Source organism: Miniopterus schreibersii (genome assembly GCF_964146895.1).
Source record: "Miniopterus schreibersii genome assembly, chromosome: 20".
In the NCBI taxonomy this organism is placed as follows: Eukaryota; Metazoa; Chordata; class Mammalia; order Chiroptera; family Miniopteridae; genus Miniopterus; species Miniopterus schreibersii.
The window spans coordinates 24467358-24483203 of record NC_138122.1 but is presented as its reverse complement, the minus strand read 5'-3'; the positions used below and the strand labels follow the sequence as shown (position 1 = coordinate 24483203).

General features: G+C 41.3%; 1 protein-coding gene and 1 pseudogene across 7 annotated transcripts in view; one reads left to right on the top strand and one right to left on the bottom strand.

Moving 5' to 3' along the window:
* Positions 1-15846, bottom strand: part of TMEM116 (transmembrane protein 116) — a 103502-nt gene that overhangs the window by 45485 nt on the left and 42171 nt on the right. The window lies entirely within an intron of this gene.
* On the top strand, positions 5769-8213 carry LOC308549735 (disintegrin and metalloproteinase domain-containing protein 1a pseudogene; annotated as a pseudogene). The gene has a single exon. The product of its transcript is annotated as a disintegrin and metalloproteinase domain-containing protein 1a pseudogene (transcript).

The following is a 15846-nucleotide window of genomic DNA, read 5'->3' as shown; positions in this document are numbered from 1 at the left end:
TTGGTGACTCCAATGAAACAAAAGCCACACTGTGTAACTGTTACAGGTGAAAGTGTCTTTTCCCCCAATACATTCTGACATCTTGGGAGTGGCAGGTTTGTATCTTGCTCAGCTCTGAGGGCCTAGCTGATTATAAGTGCTCAGTAGATGTTGACCAAGTGAAAGATTTAACCAGAGCCAACCTTAAGATAGGAAGGTAACGTCTATGGATGCCATGGATCCCATGGATCCCATGTGCTAGGTCCAGGCATAGCACAGCCAAAACCTTGCTCAGGTCCAGTACAGGTTGAGTCTCACAGAAATTCCTGAACATCAGTCTCTGATGATCCATGTGCTGAGTCCCTCTTCTAACTGCCCACCCTATGTGAGCAGAAAACAGCGAACAAAAGAACAAGGCTTGGTTTCTGCTTTCAAGAAGCTTATGTTAAATATTTTGGTGAAACAAACCTAAACTTCAGAACAAAATCCAAAATCCAAAGCCTTCAGTTATGTAAGTTTCCAAGTCACAAGATCTGCTGGTAACCAAATCTCAGAATGTCGTATGCCAGAGATCAAGATTCATGGGGAAAACACACTAGTCGTTGTCACCTGAGAGCTCTGAGAACAAAGATGAAACTGGATAACTGAGGGCCTCCAAATGTAAACTTGTCATTAGAGACTTGAAAAAGACACGGAGGATTTCTGCTGGAAGCACTTTGGTGGAGAACAGAAGGGGTAACCTTTCTGACTGCATGCACATGCTGATGGTGACTATACTAAAAGCTAATATCACATATTTTAGAAACTTAACAATCAGAATCATGATTTAGGCACAGGGTAATCATTCTTAGCTAATTTAATGGCATTTTTTTAGGACCAAAAGTCAGGTAGATAATTAGGAGTCAGTCAAAGAAACTTATTTTGGGTTTCACAATATTTGACAACAAAACTTAAAAAAATTTAGCAAATATAGAAGTCATTTAGGTAATTTTTCATTGCTGTCCTTATGATTGACCCCCAGGTGTACAAGATGAGTCTAAAAGCAGGAAACAGCTTTTTGAATGAACATCCTCTGAAACAGTGACAAACTTGGACATATTTATACATTGCAAGGTGACTCTTAAAATGTGTGGAATCCCCAAGCTCCAGGGATCAACAGTTGAAAATTTAGGATAGACTATAACAGGGAAGTGGCCAATTTTTAAGTGGGCAGGAGAGATAAGGTAGGAGATGGATCTGAAAGCTCCAGGTTTGTGGGTCACTGTTCTGTGTTATATGGAGCTGTGTCTATTCAGTGCAGCTCTTTTGCCTGATTCCTCTCTCCACTGTTTCTGGGAGATTCTGAGGGGTGTTTGCTTACAGGTTTCAAGAATCTGTGCTGGTAGTCTCTTATGACCCATCCAGCTGCTGTCCTGGGAGATTCTGACAGTGACTACTTGCCATCCTTAACCTGCCTTCCCTGTCTTCTCTGCTCCGTCAGGCCAGCGAAAACCCAGGCCCTTCTCTTATTCCCCAAAGCACAGTAGACTTTTGTCCAGATTTGGGGAAACAAAGGAAAATCACAATGTAGAAAAAACAAATTTGGTGTTGCCAATATTGTTCCTGGAGTCCAGAGGTCATGACCCTCCCTGAGAGACTTGGACAGGTCCTCTTTCTTTGGTGTCCCCAGCCTGACATCTTTTCTTGTCTATGTAGGACATGCTGCTTTTAGGAATGTCCTCATAACCTGCAGTCAAACTACACTCTCTTCTTTGGGACTCAGTGGAAGGAGAAATAAAAGATTTACGTTAAACAAAGGTGACATTATCAACTTCACAGGAATGCTAAAGTTTTACATTATAAAGTTGCAAACTTTTTTGAAAATGTAGTCAAAATATTTCAAAATTCCTGTTTATGAACTTAATTTCAGAACAGAATTTTGGTGTTCCATTGGGTAAATATGCTCACTGAGATATTTTCTCAAAAGCAAGATCAGACTTCTGACAAGAATGTTTGCAAAATGCTGGCTCTTTAAAATTAATACTCCCCCTGCTTCCGGATATTAAGCTTTACATTTTTTAAAGGTGTTTTTATTGATTTTTAGAGAGAGAGGAAGGAAGAGAGAGAGAAAAAAACATCAATGTGAGAGTGTAATATCAATCAGCTGCCCCCTGAATGCCCCCTACTGGGGATGGAGCCTGAAACTGGCAAGTGCCCAGAATGAGAATCAAACTAGCAACCTTTTGGTGCATGTGACGATGCCCAACCAACTGAGCCACACCAGCCAGGGCGAGCTTTACAGTTTTTAGAACTATGGAAGAATTTTTAAAAAATCCAATACACTTTTCTTATTTAATAAAATTATGTAAGTCTTGCATGAGGTTGTACTAGAATGAAATATATGAGGACATGAAGTTCTTGAATCAATTTGGGAACAGTGGCTCCTCAGTTAGAAAATATTTGTTAAATTATTTATGATGAGAACATTAGAGGTGGAATCATGACCTGCCAAGTGTTTGCAACCTCATGTCTGTTTCATTGCTATAATCTAACTGGGCTCTCTAACATCCTTACTTTCATGTCAATGTTTCTCTCCCCCCTCCGGCTCCCTCCGTCCCTTCTTCTGCCTTTCTCTCTCTAAAAATCAATTAAAAAATCTCTTTTAAAACAGTGAAAAGACAGCACACAGAATGAGAGAAAATATTTCGAAACCATATCTGATAGGGACTAGTACCCAGAAAATATTAACGAGCTTTGCCACTCAACAAGAAAAGAACACCCAATTTTATAAGGGCAAAGGATATAAACAGACATTTCTACAAAGTAGATATAAATGACCAAAAAGAATATGAAAAGATGTGTAACAGCGTTAATTATTAGGGAATGGCAGTTCAAAACTACAATGAGATACTACTTCATTTCCACTAGAATGGCTATAACAAAAAAAACAGACATTCAAAAGTGTCAGTGATAAGGAGGAACTGGAATCCTTACCCACTGCTGGCAGGAAAGTGAAATTGTGTAGCTGCTTTGGTAACAGTTGGGCAGTTCCCCAGGAGGTTAAACATACGTTATCACATGACCAAACAATTCCACTCCTGTGTCTACCCAAGAGAAATGAAAACATGTCCATGCAAAACTTGTACTCAAATGTCCATAACACTATTATTCATAATAACCCCAAAGTAGAAACAACCAAACTGTTCATCAACTGAGGAATCAAAAAATAAAATGTGGTATATCCATACAAAAAGAACATTATTTGGCCAAAAAAAGAGAAAGTATTGATGCAAGCCACCACATGGCTAATCCTTGGAAACATTACACTAGGTGAAATAAGCCAGTCACAGAAGATTATCACATGTAGGATTCCACGGCTATGAAATGTCCTGAATAGACAAAATCATTGAGCTAGAGAGTAGAGTAGTGGTAGCCATGAGCTGCAGGGAGGGGAGAGTGGGGAGGGACTGCTAACAGATACTGGAGTTTTGCTTGGGGGTGAGAAATGTTCTAAAATCGATTTGGTGGCAGTGGCACAATTTTCTGAACACACTACAAATCACTGACATGTACACTTTAAAGGATGAATATTATGGTATGTGAATTATATCTCAAAAAAGGTGTGATTAAAAGGCAAATAAAATAAAATTACATTAATTCGGAGATGCGTGTTTAGGAAGTAAATTGAGAAAGAAAAGTGACAAAGTAGCCACCACAAAAGACAGGGTCATGATTATCCGTGAAGCAGGAAGACCTGTGATTGGCAATGGCACTTTGGTGACGTCTATGGAGCTAAAACTGTTATTACTTGATCAGAGTTGTATTTACACAGCTCTCTCGCTCCTCTCTCTCCCTGTCTCTCCCCGCTCTCAAATATTCATAACATAAAATTAACAGTATTTACCACTTCTAAGTGTGCAGTTCAGAAGCATTAGGTGCATTTACACTGTTGTGCAACCATCGTCACCACCCACTGGGAGCTTTCTCATCGCCCAAACTGAGACTCTGTCTTCATTAAACAGCCCTATCACTCTTCCCAGCTCCTGTACCCTCCGTTTCACTTCCTGTCTCTCTGGACTTGACTACTCGAGGAACCTCATATAAATTAAGTCAGAGCGCATCTGTCCTTTTGTGTGTGGCTGAGCTGTTCTCTTTTAAATAATTTACTAAAAAGCATTTATGTTTTACTCACATTTTATGACTGTGCTATGATTCAAAATTTAGATTTCAGAAAAGAAAAAAGTAGTGACGCAAATTGGAACACAATGCATATATACTTTCAAAGAGGTTCATTCTGTATGAAACAGGAGAAATTGGATGGCGACAGGAGAGTGATGTGGGCTGAGAGTGATGGTTTGACAAAGATGAAACATTACAGCATATAATGAGACTGGATCCAAAGGACAAACAGATGTTTCAGATATAAAAGACAGAAGGGACACTTGGAAAAGTGAAGTCCATGAGAAACTGAAAGGGAAGTAGGAGGATTGGCCTTAGACTGGAGTATGGACAGTTCATCCACCAGAGTCAGAGGAAAATTTAGATACAGGTGGACTCATGTGGTGTCTACATGGGAAAGTATTCTTGGTTGCTTTTATTTTTCTCAAGTGCAATATGACGCACGAAGACATTAGGAGAGTGAGCTGACCAGCAAAATGTAGGAAGAGGGAGGTACATTTTGAGGTCATGAATGCCCCATTCGTCAGCATCGCTGTGGGTGTTTCTAGGGACACTTTCAGCCTTTCGGAGCAGGCATGAAGCAAGCACAAACACATTAACATACAACAGATGAGACGTCACAGCACCCTTACCTGGGAGTCATTTATTCATTCAAGAACTAATTCTAATTCACCTACTCTTGAACCTGGGCACGTCAGGATGAACAAACAGAAGTGGGCACTGGACACATGTAGGTCATTTTCTAACACAGGGGAGACTTCTGGGATACTGGCATCATTTTAGGATACCAGTATGTCAGGGCCATCCAGAGAGGGGTGTGGACCTGGACTTATCAGCCAACGTGCCCATGAAAATCACACATAAGGGAAGACTGCTCTGTTGGCATCTCCCATGCACATTTTTGGACAGAATTATAAACAGAACTCGAGCGCCTGAATTTTGATGCTGTAAAAAAAATAGGAGTCTTGTCCCTTGCCCCATGGTCACAAGCCCATTTGGGTCTACCTTGCGGCACAGGGCAACCACCCCCTTGCCTTATGTAACAGTCTGGCCTGTGAGATGTCCATATCACTATAAAGCCTCACTGAGGGATCAAGAACATCGTGAGTTGTGATGCCCATGTGTTACAGAGCAAGAGTTTTAGAAGAGGGGCAAAGGGCAATGGAGTGTGCCCACCAATGATCTCCAAGCCCCCTGGTCTGGAACATTAGGGGTTGGCAGAGCAACGGACACAGGAGGGGTGGGGGAGGGGTGAGATGTTAGAGTGGCACAGTTGAGGAAGGCAGGGGGGTTTTCTTTCCTCTCTCAAGGTACAAACCTGCATTTTAGAGTTTGCAGCCCTTCTTTGTGATTACATCACCACAGTATCAAAAGGACTTTAGCCAAGGATCACTGAGGCCAATGCTGTGGAAGGAAGCCACAAAAAGGACACTATCCGCAGGATAACAGATCAGAGAGACTAAAAAGGACACAGCCAGAGGTAGGCAGTTGTTCTCAGAAGTAGGCAGTAGCCACCCTTTATGCAGCCAGCATACACTTGGAGCTAATCCCTGTGACTAAGGGTCTGTGTGTCAAGGAGAGCTGCTGCTGATGGACACGGGCCCTGCATCAGCCACTGATTGACTAGGGCCATGTCAGTGGGCACCTCTGTGAGAGAGACGGCCTCCTCCTTTCCTTCTCTACAGAAGAAACAAGTGGTTATATATGAGACTAGCAGAGTGCTACAGACTTGGGCCCCCCAGATGAAGGGCTTGAGGCTGGTACTGGTGCGAGAGTCTTCACGTGTCAGGTTGGTGATCATGCTGGTGTTGGTACTGAGTTTCCTGCCCAGCTTGTACTGTGACCTGGGATCAGTATATTACTCATCCTATGAAATAGTCATCCCCAAGGCTCTGACAGTTGAGGGAAGGGAAGGCCCAGTGGAAAGGGCATCTTATGTGGTATTTATGCAGGGCCAGGAACAGCTGATCCACCTGAAGGTGAAGAGAGACTATTTTATCAATAACTTTCCAGTCTTCAGCTACCACAATGGCATCCTGGGACAAGAAATGCCTTTCATCTCACATGACTGTCACTATGAAGGCTACATAGAAGGAGTCCCAGGTTCTTTTGTCTCTGTCAATGCCTGTTCAGGCCTCAGGGGCATCCTGATTAAGGAGGGAAAATCCTATCGCATTGAGCCCCTGGACTCTTCAAAAGAGTTTGAACATGTGTTGTACACCATGGCACATCAGGCTCCAGTCTCCTGCAGTGTCACTTCCAAAGACAGTCAAGTGGTGTCCACCAGCCAGCAACAAGGGAGCAGTAAGCCTCGCGGCCTACAGGCGATGTCCTACTTGTGGTCACTCATCAAGTACGTGGAGATGTTTGTCGTGGTCAACAACCAGCGGTTCCAAATGTGGGGCAGTAACATCAATGAGACGGTCCAGAGAGTAATGGACATCATTGCCCTGGCCAACAGCTTCACTAGGGGAATAAACACAGAGGTGGTGCTGGCTGGAATGGAGATCTGGACCGAGGGGGACCTCATAGAGGTCCCAGTGGACCTGCAAGTTACACTCAGGAATTTCAACAGCTGGAGACAAGAGAAGCTCCTCCATCGCGTGAAGCATGATGTTGCCCACATGATTGTTGGACAGCATCCTGAACAGGGTATGGGACAGGCGTTTCTCAATGGTGCCTGTTCAAGTGGTTTTGCAGCAGCTGTTGAATCCTTCCATCATGAAGACGTCCTCCTGTTTGCAGGGCTCCTGGTCCATGAGCTTGGGCACAACTTGGGTATTCAGCACGACCACTTGGCCTGCATTTGTAAAGATAAACACCTCTGCCTCATGCATGAAAATATCACTAAAGAAAGTGGCTTCAGCAACTGTAGCTCTGACTACTTCCACCAGTTCCTCCTGGAACACAGAGGGGCCTGTCTATTTAATAACCCTCAGCACAAAGGCCGCTTGCGTCGGGATGTCACGTGTGGTAATGGTGTGGTGGAGGGTAAGGAGCAGTGCGACTGTGGTCCTGATTGTGCTAATAACCGATGCTGTGACAGAGCATGCAGGCTGAAGGATAGTGCAAAGTGTATTCCTGGACCTTGTTGTAATATTGATTGCAAAATTGAAGCAAAGGGCACCAACTGTCGTCCTGCTATTGATGACTGTGACCTCCCAGAGTATTGTGATGGTACCTCTGCAGAATGCCCGGCAGACAGCTATAAGCAAGATGGTACACCGTGCGGTAGACTTCACTATTGTTTTGGGGGTCAGTGTAGGAACCCTGATAATCAATGCGTGGCTATATATGGGTACAATGCACGGTCTGCCCCAGAAAACTGTTACATTTCAATAAACAGCAGAGGGAACCGGTTTGGAAACTGTGGCCATCCTACCTCGGCAATGCCAAGATATGTTAAGTGTTTTGATGATAATGTATTTTGTGGGAAAATTATATGTACAAATATTAGAGAGGTAGCACCGATCAAATCCCATCACACAATGATCCAGATTCCCTATGAAGGTGACTTCTGCTGGAGCATGGATTCCTATAACACTACTGACGTCCCTGACGATGGAGATGTACACTCCGGCACTGCCTGTGCCCCAAACAAAGTCTGCATGAATTACTCCTGCCTTGATGATGCTGTGCTCAAGTATGACTGCAAACCAACAGAAATGTGTAATGGGAGAGGAGTCTGTAACAATTTAAAGCACTGCCATTGTCAGGCTGGCTATGCACCCCCCGACTGCAGAACTCCTGGAAATGGGGGTAGCGTGGACAGTGGTTCTCCTGACAAAACAGACAATGAAAATCCAAGTGAGGGTGAAAGAAAACGTCATAGTGTTGATCATGGTAATTTTGGCAGAGATAGGAGGAATAAAGGTGAAAGTGAAATCATTGGCCCAATAGTGTACCTATTCCCCGTGCTTCTTCTAGCAGGGCTTTTAGTTCTAATTATTGCTTGCTGTATTGGGACCGGAAAGGATTTTTCACAGTGCTCAGAAGGGGACCTAGAAGAAACTAGAGAAGTAGTTGCACAAGGAGAAGGCATAAGAGAGGAAAAACCAAAGGAAGCAAATGTGTAGTGATAAGAGGAAGTCTACTATAGCGAACACTTGGTGGGAAGGAGGCTCAGTAGAGCGAATGTGGAGTGCGCATTAACAGCGGCAGTGGCTCTGATCAGGACTGTAAAGACTGGAGAAATGTACTAATGTGGGAGGAGGGGTTTTCTTCTGTCTTTTAGTAATTATATATACATATGTGAAATCACTTATAAAACATTTTACTTCTATTTTTCATTTTCCCATTTCATGAAACCATTAAAATAACTTTTCTCATGGATCAGTGCTCAGTAGATAGTGACCAAGTGAAGGATTTAACCAGAGCCAACCTTAGGATAGGATGTAATTCTGTTAAAGTTTTACATTATAAGGTGGCAAACTTTTTTTTTAAAAAAAACCTTACTTTTTTAAAACTTATGTCTACAAACTTAATTTCAGAACAGAATTTTGGTGTTCCATATGGCAAATTTCTCACTGACATGTTTTCTCAAAAGATCAGATTTCTGCCAAGAATGTTTAAAAAAGTGGCATTTTAAAATTGATACTCCCTCTGCTCTGGACATTAAGCTTTACATTTATTTGAACTATGAAAGAATTTTTAAAAAAGATCCAGCACCACTTTTGTTATTTAATAAAATTATGGAAGTCTTGCATGAGGTTGTAGTAGAATGAAATATATGAGGATATGAAGTTCTTGAATCAATCTGTAAATGACAAAGCCATAGTGGCTCTTCTCACAGTTAGAAAACATTTTAAAAATTATTTAAGAAGAGAACATCAGAGGTGGAATCATGACTGATCAAGTGTTTTCAATCTCATGCCTGTTTCATTGCTATAATCTAACTGGGCCCTCTAATGTTCTTACTAAGGTACCCCAGACACTGATTTTGTCCCCACAGTCTGGAGTTCAGGAATGTCCATTGCTCCCCCCATTATCTAGAGTAGACAATGTAAAGTTTGTGTGGCATTAATATCCTGTGACAAATGGGTGGTTCTGTCCATTTCAACCATTGTCTACTATGGCTTATGAAAACAAACATTTCCTCATATTAGTATGTCTAACAAAACCTGTCCTCATTGCATACCATGGCCACTTCCAACTCTGGGCTCTTCATCATAGTCTTGTCTCAACTGAATGACCTTACTCTTCAATGGCACACCCTTCTCTACTCTATTGAATGAATCATGGGTTCTCTTTGAGAATACTCATGGAGAGAACCTATGGGGGGGACTCAGTCTGAAACAGACCATCAAGTATTTGTTTTCTTTAGAATAGGGAGTATGTGAACATTGTTGCTGTTGAGCGAAATTTCCAACTGGTACTTTGAGAGTGAGAAATGTGTTTGTTTATTTATGGAACATGTTCTCAGAATCTCAAATTCTGGAGGTACTCATGCATTAGTGGAGAAATGGAAAGAAACCTTATAGGAAACAAAAGGAATAAACTCTGAAAGAATAACATTTCTTCTAGTAATGCATTTTCAGTCACCTAATAATCATGAGCTTGGTGGCAGTGCAGACAATTTCACATGAAAAATAGAAATAAATAAATAAAAAGACAGAGTATTAGTGCCAGGGAACAAGAGAAAAGGCTCTCACTCGTGCCCTCCAATGACCACTTATCAACTTCAAGCCATCCTTTATAGTTCTGTGGATAAATTAGGTCATTGTAACACTACAGAAAATCAAATAAATATGCCAAATAAAGCAAAGGATACCAATAAATCCTTTGCTTTTAAAAATTAGAATGGATTCCTGCCCAGCTGGCATGGCTTAGCAGTTGAGCATCGACTTATGATCCAGGAGATTCCCTGTCAGGGCACATGCCCGGGTTGCGGGCTCAGTCCCCAGTAGGGGGCATGCAGGAGGAAGCCAATCAATGACTCTCTCATCACTGATGTTTCTATCTCTTTTTCTCTCCCTCTCCTTTCCTCTCTCTGAAATCAATAAAGATATTAAAAAAAAAAATTAGAATGAGTCCCAACTTTCAGGTAACTGATTGATGTGTCTTGATTTAACAAAAACTCACAAAAATCTCTTTATAGGAAAACTAAAACAGTTGCAACAAAATGATATCAGTACATCAAATCCTCCAACTATTGAGTCTACACTAAAGTATTTAAATTTTATATAATAAGGTGTCTAAAATAAGAACCTGTTGTTTATTCATAAATATTTCCAGAACAGACACAATTTTTATTCCTCTCTATTGTCATGTCAGGTGTTTTTATGACCACTGTAAGTATATTAGAATGTGTTACACAACACACCTCTCCTAAGCACTGTGAGAGGTCTTTCCTCTCCCTGTGTTCTAAATGCACGAGTGCTGTGCATGCTTTGAGTCTTCAGTTTTTCCAGCCTAACAAATCCAACCAGAAAGGACTTCCTGAGAGCAAAAAAAAATAACCCCTTTTAAAAGAAAGAAGTCATTTTTCTTCTGATTGACGTGGCTTTCACATTCATGTCCGTAAGTCTCAGGTGTTCATTTCTGGCTGATTGGTCTTAGACAAGGAACTTCACTTCCTTGGGCCTGGGTTACCTTTTCAGTAAATTGGCCACACAAAGGATGCCTCTCATAGAGTGGATGAGAGATTAAATTAGGTAACCATGTGTGCTATCTCTAGTGCAGTACCTGGCATATAGTGAGTACTCAAATAAATGCTGAGAAGATCTAAAATCAGATGAGATGATGATATGTTGTTCGGCGACATTAAGATTTATCCACAACCAAGTCACAACACTGAATTTCCTTTACACCAATGGCATTCTGACCTACCATATGGCCATTTGCAAACACGTTCTGTTTCCTCTGGTAACTGTAAATCTCTGGGGGAAACGGAGTAACATTTGGTTAATGTGGCAATCACTGCCGTGGGCCCAGTTATGGGCAAGACTGGTCGGGATTTTACTCTTTTCCTCAAGAGCCCCATTCAAGACTGTCATGACCTGAAAAGCAATCATGCTTTTTGGAAACTAAATCAAGGATCTTAGCTTTCTCCCTCTTCTTACCATATCCTCAATCTTTATGTGCAAATAGCTCAGTACAGTTATTGAATATTCCAGGCCTTGCTGTCTAAGCTTGATGCTTTTTAAAGAAGTCTAAGTGTCCTAGGGGACTGATACATGCTGATACTCCCCATCCATCCATCCATCCATCCATCCATCCATCCATCCATCCATCCATCCATCCCACCACTACTAAGTCCGTACCAATAAGTTGTTCTAGTACTATGGAAATAGTAGCAAACAAGACAAAGTCTCTGATCCATTGAAAATTTAAAAAATTACAAACCTGCCCCAAGTAGGTGTAGACTGACCAGAGCTAAGGCAGATTGAAGGATCGCTCCATTTGCTATGTAAGTAAGGAACAGGCAGGGGCAGAACAATGGGCAACTACAGAAACAGAACTCCTGAAGTGTGCCAAGTTGTGTTCTGGAAGCTTGTAGGAGAGTGGCTGAAGTGCTGATGGTGAAAAGGGGCTAATCTGGGTATATTATGAGGTTGAGCTAAAAGTATTTGCTGATGGAGATGTAAAGTGTGAGAGAAAGGCAGCAAAGAAGGATGTCTCTCCAGTAGCTTTGCCCTGAGCAATTGCATAAAAGATTTGCCACTTACTGAGATGGGGATACATGTGCAAAGACAGGTGTTGAACATGTTCAGTTTGAGATACCTATTAAACACCCAAGTTGGCTCTTCAGCTATGCAGCAAGATGATTGAGTCTGGAATTAGGAGAGAAGTGAGCTAGAGATGCAGAATTGAGAGCTGTCAGCATATAGATGGCATTCCAAGCCATGGGACTAGGTGAGACATCCTAGAGAGCAAGTAGAGCCAGGGAAGGGAACGGATCCCAGGAAGGGTGAGGACTTAGCTCCATGGTAATCCATGTGTAGCTATTGATGGGATGAGAAGGATTCAGGAAAGAAGTGGGAGACAGAGTGGCCGGTGTGCATGGAATACCACCATGAGAGAGTGTTGTCCTGAAAACCAAAAGAAGTGTTTGTAGAAGAGTTACATACTACAAATCAGTCCATCCACAGATTATCATGACTACCTTCCACATATATCCAGAATGTGACCCCTGATCACCATCGCCAACTTTCCAATGCACTGCAAGTCACCATCAACTTCCTCGTAGTCAACTGCAGAATTCTTTAAAGGGTCTCTCCGCTTCCAACCTGGTTCCCACAATAGTCTCTTTTACACTCAGCAGGCAGAGTGGTAGGTAACTCAGAACATATCCATTATATTTTCAATGTTGCTAGTAGATTTAAAAGGGGAGGACTAAGTGTTGATCATTTGATGTCACAGTAGACAGTTATTCACTGGTAACCTGGAGTATAGCTGTTTAGATGGATGGGTGGGGATGAAAGCTCATTCTAGTGGAGTCAAAATATAAAGGATGAGTCAAAACACATTTCTGAAGGTGTTAAACCTATTGAGTGTTCAGAGAAATGAAGACTATATAGCCACAAAGAGTTTTCACTGTGCACCCACAGAATGGGCTCTATAGAAGACTGAAAATTCCAAGTGTTACTGTGGAACAGTGGGTACTCTCATAATGCAAACTGCTATGCCACTCTGAGATAGTACTTTTTATTTCCTAGTTAAATTGAGGTCTCAAGTACCTTATCACTAAACTATTTTACTCTTAGGGGAATCACGTGGAAATTTCTGCTTATTTGCATCATGTTACTGGACAACAACAGTCATAGAAGACCTCTTCAGAGTATTGCAAAAGAAAAGAACCCTGTGTTCACAGATAATGGATGCTAAGTTGGATAAATCCACACAGAGAAATACAAGTTTAGAACAACAGAAAGGAATGAACTATAGCAGCACACAAACACCGTAAGTAAATTTAAATACTCTGTGGAATAAAGAGGTAAACACTGCATTCATATGGATTCAGATGAAGTTAAGACATAAAATGAAAAGCATTTCCAAAATGTTAAAATAAGGTCCTCCAAAAATCACCTGCTCCATAAAAGCTGCTATAACACTAGCAAATATAGTCAATATCAACTTTTTTGGAAGTATGGAAATTAATCAATTCATAAAACCATCAGGTTTGTTCAGTTAAAAACTAAACAAAAACAATAAAACATCTGAATCATGGTAAGGGCAGCCAACTATGTGAAGTTTTAACTGCCCTATTCCTATAGCCTTCTCCTCAGGGCCCCACTAGCCTTGAAATACCACATCATCACAACTACAGTAGCTGTGAAGGCAGGCAGCCTAGTTTCCAGTGGAATGGGCAGAAAAGTTTGGAGCTCCCTCAAAAGCCCCATGGCAATAGAGTTCCTACTATATTACATCTCTGGCAGAAAATCCTCATTCACAGGACTTGTCTTGCTATAAAGCTCTAGAAAAAAAAAAGGTACAAGTTTCACAGCATTGGATCTAGCAAAGATTTCTCACATATGACACCAAAGGCACAGGCAACAAAAAACAAAATAGACAAAATGGAGTTCATAAAAAAAAATAAAAAAATTGTGCGACAAAAACCACTACAAACACCGTAAAAAGGCAACACAAAGAATGAGAGAAGATATTTGAAAAACACATATCAGGGAAGAGATTAATGTCCAGAATATACAGAGAACACCTAAGCCTCAACAACAGAAAATCCAATAACCTGATTCAAAAAGCAGGCAAAGGACTCAAATGAGCATTTCTTCAAAAAATGGCCTATAAGCAGAGGAAAAGACAATCAACATCACTAATCATTGGAGAAATGAAAATCAAATCTACAATAAGACCACCTCGCACCCATTAGGATGGCAACCATCAAAAACCAAAACCAAAACCAAAACCCAACCCAGAAAATAACAAGTGTAGGAGAGGATATGAAGAGTATCGAAACCCTTGTGTACTGCTGGTGGGAATGTAAGAGGATCCAGTGCTGTGGAATACAGTATGACGGCTCCTCAAAAAATTGAAAATAGAATTACCATGCGGCCCATGGCTCAGTACATACCCAAAAGAATATAAAGCAGGGTCTTGAAGTTATATTTGTATGTCCATGTACATAGCAGTATTATTTACAACAACTAAAACATAAAGCAACTTAAGGGTCCATTGAAGAACGAATGGATGAGCAAAGATTGGTATGTACATGCACTGGAATATAGTCACTGTTAAAAAGAAGGGAAATTCTGCATTATGCTACAACATAAATGAACCTTCAGGACATTATGCTAGGTGAAATAAGCCAGTCACAGAAGATTATCACATGTAGGATTCCACGGCTATGAAGTGTCCTGAATAGACAAAATCATTGAGCTAGAGAGTAGAGTAGTGGTAGCCATGAGCTGCAGGGAGGGGAGAGTGGGGAGGGACTGCTAACAGATACTGGAGTTTTGCTTGGGGGTGAGAAATGTTCTAAAATCGATTTGGTGGCAGTGGCACAATTTTCTGAACACACTACAAATCACTGACATGTACACTTTAAAGGATGAATATTATGGTATGTGAATTATATCTCAAAAAAGGTGTGATTAAAAGGCAAATAAAATAAAATTACATTAATTCGGAGATGCGTGTTTAGGAAGTAAATTGAGAAAGAAAAGTGACAAAGTAGCCACCACAAAAGACAGGGTCATGATTATCCGTGAAGCAGGAAGACCTGTGATTGGCAATGGCACTTTGGTGACGTCTATGGAGCTAAAACTGTTATTACTTGATCAGAGTTGTATTTACACAGCTCTCTCGCTCCTCTCTCTCCCTGTCTCTCCCCGCTCTCAAATATTCATAACATAAAATTAACAGTATTTACCACTTCTAAGTGTGCAGTTCAGAAGCATTAGGTGCATTTACACTGTTGTGCAACCATCGTCACCACCCACTGGGAGCTTTCTCATCGCCCAAACTGAGACTCTGTCTTCATTAAACAGCCCTATCACTCTTCCCAGCTCCTGTACCCTCCGTTTCACTTCCTGTCTCTCTGGACTTGACTACTCGAGGAACCTCATATAAATTAAGTCAGAGCGCATCTGTCCTTTTGTGTGTGGCTGAGCTGTTCTCTTTTAAATAATTTACTAAAAAGCATTTATGTTTTACTCACATTTTATGACTGTGCTATGATTCAAAATTTAGATTTCAGAAAAGAAAAAAGTAGTGACGCAAATTGGAACACAATGCATATATACTTTCAAAGAGGTTCATTCTGTATGAAACAGGAGAAATTGGATGGCGACAGGAGAGTGATGTGGGCTGAGAGTGATGGTTTGACAAAGATGAAACATTACAGCATATAATGAGACTGGATCCAAAGGACAAACAGATGTTTCAGATATAAAAGACAGAAGGGACACTTGGAAAAGTGAAGTCCATGAGAAACTGAAAGGGAAGTAGGAGGATTGGCCTTAGACTGGAGTATGGACAGTTCATCCACCAGAGTCAGAGGAAAATTTAGATACAGGTGGACTCATGTGGTGTCTACATGGGAAAGTATTCTTGGTTGCTTTTATTTTTCTCAAGTGCAATATGACGCACGAAGACATTAGGAGAGTGAGCTGACCAGCAAAATGTAGGAAGAGGGAGGTACATTTTGAGGTCATGAATGCCCCATTCGTCAGCATCGCTGTGGGTGTTTCTAGGGACACTTTCAGCCTTTCGGAGCAGGCATGAAGCAAGCACAAACACATTAACATACAA